This window comes from Anthonomus grandis, unplaced genomic scaffold (assembly GCF_022605725.1).
Source record: "Anthonomus grandis grandis unplaced genomic scaffold, icAntGran1.3 ctg00000294.1, whole genome shotgun sequence".
NCBI classification, from domain to species: Eukaryota; Metazoa; Arthropoda; class Insecta; order Coleoptera; family Curculionidae; genus Anthonomus; species Anthonomus grandis.
This window is the reverse complement of record NW_026088450.1, coordinates 299443-306035: the sequence shown is the minus strand read 5'-3', so window position 1 is coordinate 306035 and position 6593 is coordinate 299443. Positions and strand designations below refer to the sequence as shown.

The 6593-nt window shown below is 36.0% G+C and overlaps 1 long non-coding RNA gene across 1 annotated transcript; it reads left to right on the top strand.

The window, feature by feature from the left end:
- Positions 1-4952: 4952 nt before the first annotated feature.
- On the top strand, positions 4953-5999 carry LOC126749549 (uncharacterized). The gene is made up of 2 exons (XR_007665133.1): positions 4953-5099; positions 5903-5999. It is a non-coding gene; the product is annotated as an uncharacterized LOC126749549 (long non-coding RNA).
- The last annotated feature ends 594 nt before the right edge of the window (positions 6000-6593 follow it).

The following is a 6593-nucleotide window of genomic DNA, read 5'->3' as shown; positions in this document are numbered from 1 at the left end:
CGTAGCTCTTTAACTAACCGAGATACAAACTTTTGGTTTCCATATATGTGCACCAAAAACCCAAAGGTTGGAAGTCTGTATCTCGGCTTCTATAAGTACTAGCTTTAAAAATCCAACGGTTTTATCTTAGTTTCGACGTTCTGAATCCAACGAGACTATTCCCAAAGTCGTAGCTCTTTTACTAACCGAGATACAAACTTTTGGTTTCCATATATGTGCACCAAAAACCAAAAGTTTGGAAGTCTATATCTCGGCTTCTATAAGTACTAGCTTTAAAAATCCAACGGTTTTGTCTTAGTTTCGACGTTCTGAATCCAACGAGACTATTCACTAAGTCGTAGCTCTTTTACTAACCGAGATACAAACTTTTGGTTTCCATATATGTGCACCAAAAACCCAAAGGTTGGAAGTCTGTATCTCGGCTTCTATAAGTACTAGCTTTAAAAATCCAACGGTTTTATCTTAGTTTCAACGTTCTGAATCCAACGAGACTATTCACTAAGTCGTAGCTCTTTTACTAACCGAGATACAAACTTTTGGTTTCCATATATGTGCACCAAAAACCCAAAGGTTGGAAGTCTGTATCTCGGCTTCTATAAGTACTAGCTTTAAAAATCCAACGGTTTTATCTTAGTTTCGACGTTCTGAATCCAACGAGACTATTCCCAAAGTCGTAGCTCTTTTACTAACCGAGATACAAACTTTTGGTTTCCATATATGTGCACCAAAAACCAAAAGTTTGGAAGTCTATATCTCGGCTTCTATAAGTACTAGCTTTAAAAATTCAACGGTTTTGTCTTAGTTTCGACGTTCTGAATCCAACGAGACTATTCACTAAGTCGTAGCTCTTTTACTAACCGAGATACAAACTTTTGGTTTCCATATATGTGCACCAAAAACCCAAAGGTTGGAAGTCTGTATCTCGGCTTCTATAAGTACTAGCTTTAAAAATCCAACGGTTTTATCTTAGTTTTGACGTTCTGAATCCAACGAGACTATTTCCAAAGTCGTAGCTCTTTTACTAACCGAGATATAAACTCTTGGTTTCCATATATGTGCACCAAAAACCAAAAGTTTGGAAGTCTATATCTCGGCTTCTATAAGTACTAGCTTTAAAAATCCAACGGTTTTGTCTTAGTTTCGACGTTCTGAATCCAACGAGACTATTCCCAAAGTCGTAGCTCTTTTACTAACCGAGATACAAACTTTTGGTTTCCATATATGTGCACCAAAAACCCAAAGGTTGGAAGTCTGTATCTCGGCTTCTATAAGTACTAGCTTTAAAAATCCAACGGCTTTATCTTAGTTTCGACGTTCTGAATCCAACGAGACTATTCCCAAAGTCGTAGCTCTTTTACTAACCGAGATACAAACTTTTGGTTTCCATATATGTGCACCAAAAACCAAAAGTTTGGAAGTCTATATCTCGGCTTCTATAAGTACTAGCTTTAAAAATTCAACGGTTTTGTCTTAGTTTCGACGTTCTGAATCGAACGAGACTATTCCCAAAGTCGTAGCTCTTTTACTAATCGAGATACAAACTTTTGGTTTCCATATATGTGCACCAAAAACCAAAAGTTTGGAAGTCTATATCTCGGCTTCTATAAGTACTAGCTTTAAAAATCCAACGGTTTTGTCTTAGTTTCGATGTTTTGAATCCAACGAGACTATTCACTAAGTCGTAGCTCTTTTACTAACCGAGATACAAACTTTTGGTTTCCATATATGTGCACCAAAAACCCAAAGGTTGGAAGTCTGTATCTCGGCTTCTATAAGTACTAGCTTTAAAAATCCAACGGTTTTATCTTAGTTTCGACGTTCTGAATCCAACGAGACTATTCACTAAGTCGTAGCTCTTTTACTAACCGAGATACAAACTTTTGGTTTCCATATATGTGCACCAAAAACCCAAAGGTTGGAAGTCTGTATCTCGGCTTCTATAAGTACTAGCTTTAAAAATCCAACGGTTTTATCTTAGTTTCGACGTTCTGAATCCAACGAGACTATTCACTAAGTCGTAGCTCTTTTACTAACCGAGATACAAACTTTTGGTTTCCATATATGTGCACCAAAAACCCAAAGGTTGGAAGTCTGTATCTCGGCTTCTATAAGTACTAGCTTTAAAAATCCAACGGTTTTATCTTAGTTTCAACGTTCTGAATCCAACGAGACTATTCACTAAGTCGTAGCTCTTTTACTAACCGAGATACAAACTTTTGGTTTCCATATATGTGCACCAAAAACCCAAAGGTTGGAAGTCTGTATCTCGGCTTCTATAAGTACTAGCTTTAAAAATCCAACGGTTTTATCTTAGTTTCGACGTTCTGAATCCAACGAGACTATTCCCAAAGTCGTAGCTCTTTTACTAACCGAGATACAAACTTTTGGTTTCCATATATGTGCACCAAAAACCAAAAGTTTGGAAGTCTATATCTCGGCTTCTATAAGTACTAGCTTTAAAAATTCAACGGTTTTGTCTTAGTTTCGACGTTCTGAATCCAACGAGACTATTCACTAAGTCGTAGCTCTTTTACTAACCGAGATACAAACTTTTGGTTTCCATATATGTGCACCAAAAACCCAAAGGTTGGAAGTCTGTATCTCGGCTTCTATAAGTACTAGCTTTAAAAATCCAACGGTTTTATCTTAGTTTTGACGTTCTGAATCCAACGAGACTATTTCCAAAGTCGTAGCTCTTTTACTAACCGAGATATAAACTCTTGGTTTCCATATATGTGCACCAAAAACCAAAAGTTTGGAAGTCTATATCTCGGCTTCTATAAGTACTAGCTTTAAAAATCCAACGGTTTTGTCTTAGTTTCGACGTTCTGAATCCAACGAGACTATTCCCAAAGTCGTAGCTCTTTTACTAACCGAGATACAAACTTTTGGTTTCCATATATGTGCACCAAAAACCCAAAGGTTGGAAGTCTGTATCTCGGCTTCTATAAGTACTAGCTTTAAAAATCCAACGGCTTTATCTTAGTTTCGACGTTCTGAATCCAACGAGACTATTCCCAAAGTCGTAGCTCTTTTACTAACCGAGATACAAACTTTTGGTTTCCATATATGTGCACCAAAAACCAAAAGTTTGGAAGTCTATATCTCGGCTTCTATAAGTACTAGCTTTAAAAATTCAACGGTTTTGTCTTAGTTTCGACGTTCTGAATCGAACGAGACTATTCCCAAAGTCGTAGCTCTTTTACTAATCGAGATACAAACTTTTGGTTTCCATATATGTGCACCAAAAACCAAAAGTTTGGAAGTCTATATCTCGGCTTCTATAAGTACTAGCTTTAAAAATCCAACGGTTTTGTCTTAGTTTCGATGTTTTGAATCCAACGAGACTATTCACTAAGTCGTAGCTCTTTTACTAACCGAGATACAAACTTTTGGTTTCCATATATGTGCACCAAAAACCCAAAGGTTGGAAGTCTGTATCTCGGCTTCTATAAGTACTAGCTTTAAAAATCCAACGGTTTTATCTTAGTTTCGACGTTCTGAATCCAACGAGACTATTCACTAAGTCGTAGCTCTTTTACTAACCGAGATACAAACTTTTGGTTTCCATATATGTGCACCAAAAACCCAAAGGTTGGAAGTCTGTATCTCGGCTTCTATAAGTACTAGCTTTAAAAATCCAACGGTTTTATCTTAGTTTCGACGTTCTGAATCCAACGAGACTATTCCCAAAGTCGTAGCTCTTTTACTAACCGAGATACAAACTTTTGGTTTCCATATATGTGCACCAAAAACCAAAAGGTTGGAAGTCTGTATCTCGGCTTCTATAAGTACTAGCTTTAAAAATCCAACGGTTTTGTCTTAGTTTCGTTGTTCTGAATCCAACGAGACTATTCCCAAAGTCGTAGCTCTTTTACTAACCGAGATACAAACTTTTGGTTTCCATATATGTGCACCAAAAACCAAAAGTTTGGAAGTCTATATCTCGGCTTCTATAAGTACTAGCTTTAAAAATCCAACGGTTTTGTCTTAGTTTCGACGTTCTGAATCCAACGAGACTATTCACTAAGTCGTAGCTCTTTTACTAACCGAGATACAAACTTTTGTATGTGTAACCATATATGTGCACCAAAAACCCAAAGGTTGGAAGTCTGTATCTCGGCTTCTATAAGTACTAGCTTTAAAAATCCAACGGGTTTGTCTTAGTTTCGACGTTCTGAATCCAACGAGACTATTCCCAAAGTCGTAGCTCTTTTACTAACCTATTGCACTGTTTCTCGCACAATGCCTAAATGTGGGTTCCAGGGTTATGATTATTAGCCTTTATTAGGGCACGCAAAGAAAACGCAGCTTTATATCGTTAAACCCAGCTTTAGTATTGAAAGATAAATCAATGTCATAATTGACAACTAATTTAATCTATAACCTCAATTAAAAAAAATAAATACAAAGACAGTAATGCTCTAATACTTAAATTATAATTATGAAATTTAAAATTATGAGAAAGAAAATAAAGTAAAATTTAGCACTTAATACTTATTCAATTGTACATCTGATAATACCTCGCATATACGTATATACTCAGTTCCCAATTTCAAATCAAATCAGTGATGGTGGTTATATAAACAATTTTGCTAAATTAAATTTAAAATCTGTGATCATTTCTACATATTAATTAAAAAAAAAAAAAAATAATCTATAAATTGCGACGAACCGATAAATCAATACCTGGAGAAACCAAGCCAAAAAGAAAAAGGGGCTACCTGAAATTCTGAGTCTCTCCGACTGGTAGCAGGGCCCACCTGATCTGAATGGGGCTCCTTTGTTGGCAGCTATACGTTTGGGTCAAAAGAGGCAGCAGCAGATCGACCAGTTAGGATGCTTCCAGAATGTCTAGCAGGTAGTGGAGGGCAATCGGTATTAGGTGTAGCCGATTGGAAGGAATGCAGGTTCCGGAGGTGATGATCCAAGCGACTTGATGTGGTAACACGTGGAGTAGCAAGTGAGGTGGAAGCAGTAACAATAAAAATGCAGCAAAAGCAGAAGCAGAGGATAAGCAGAAGGTACAGGAAGGCCTAAAAATGTGGACCACACATGAGGTTCGACATGGCTGTCAATTTTATGGCATTTTTGTGTGGGTAAGTAAGTTAAATTTTATAAAATTGCTCTCTGAAAAGTTGGATGCATTGATGTTCTTTTGAGTTAAACCAAAAAGCATGCAAATAAGAAATTAATTAGATGAAAAAAATAGGAAAATGACTTAGGCATGTAACATGTGCTAACTTACCGAAGATGGAATGTGGCCTTTTCTGGGGTTTATTTAACACAACAAAAACAAGAAGCCCTATAAACTCTTAGGCCTACTTAGAAAATCAGCAATTAAGCTATCCTAGCACATACTAGTAACTACAAAAAAATTAGGCTAAGATAGGGTCTACCTTTTCACATCCGCATTAAGCGAAACTATCTGTCATACTCTAGAACCAGATAAAGAATGAATCTATTAAAAATAGGATTGCCAGTTCCCTCCAAATTTTAAGGAATGCATTTATCTGTCAAGTACCTAGGTGTTGACATGCTGGGTTTAACTACTGGGTACTATCTGGTACCAACATTGGTTTAAGTAATTTGCAACTATGGAGCAATCTATAACTTGAGGCCATGGTTTAGCAACAATAATTTACAAAAAAAAAACTGACAGACCAGATTGACATTAACATTCTTATCACTATTGATCCTTATGATTTGAACAAAATAAACAATTAGTTAATATGTGCTCAGTATTCATTAAAATCTAAAATAGGCCAAATTGACCTGCAAGGTAAAATCAATGCAAAATCAATGACAGTTCTTAATTCTATTCAATCAACAAAACAATGAAACAATATCCCATATTATTATTTACTTTCCTCATCCAATAATGGTTTTCCTTGCGTTTCAGATCGGGTATGTTAGGAGGGACCATCTTAACGGTATATCATATCTGTGTAGTATGTATATTTATGTATGATTTTTAAATAAATTATTTTATGAAACTATGGTTGCGATTTACTTTATCTTGGTAAAAAAAATTAATAAATCAATTAATATATCTGTTGGAGATTAAACCTGTAACAAACCGAGATACAAACTTTTGGTTTCCATATATGTGCACCAAAAACCCAAAGGTTGGAAGTCTGTATCTCGGCTTCTATAAGTACTAGCTTTAAAAATTCAACGGTTTTATCTTAGTTTCGACGTTCTGAATCCAACGAGACTATTCCCAAAGTCGTAGCTCTTTTACTAACCGAGATACAAACTTTTGGTTTCCATATATGTGCACCAAAAACCAAAAGTTTCGAAGTCTATATCTCGGCTTCTATAAGTACTAGCTTTAAAAATTCAACGGTTTTGTCTTAGTTTCGACGTTCTGAATCGAACGAGACTATTCCCAAAGTCGTAGCTCTTTTACTAATCGAGATACAAACTTTTGGTTTCCATATATGTGCACCAAAAACCAAAAGTTTGGAAGTCTATATCTCGGCTTCTATAAGTACTAGCTTTAAAAATCCAACGGTTTTGTCTTAGTTTCGACGTTCTGAATCCAACGAGACTATTCACTAAGTCGTAGCTCTTTTACTAACCGAGATACA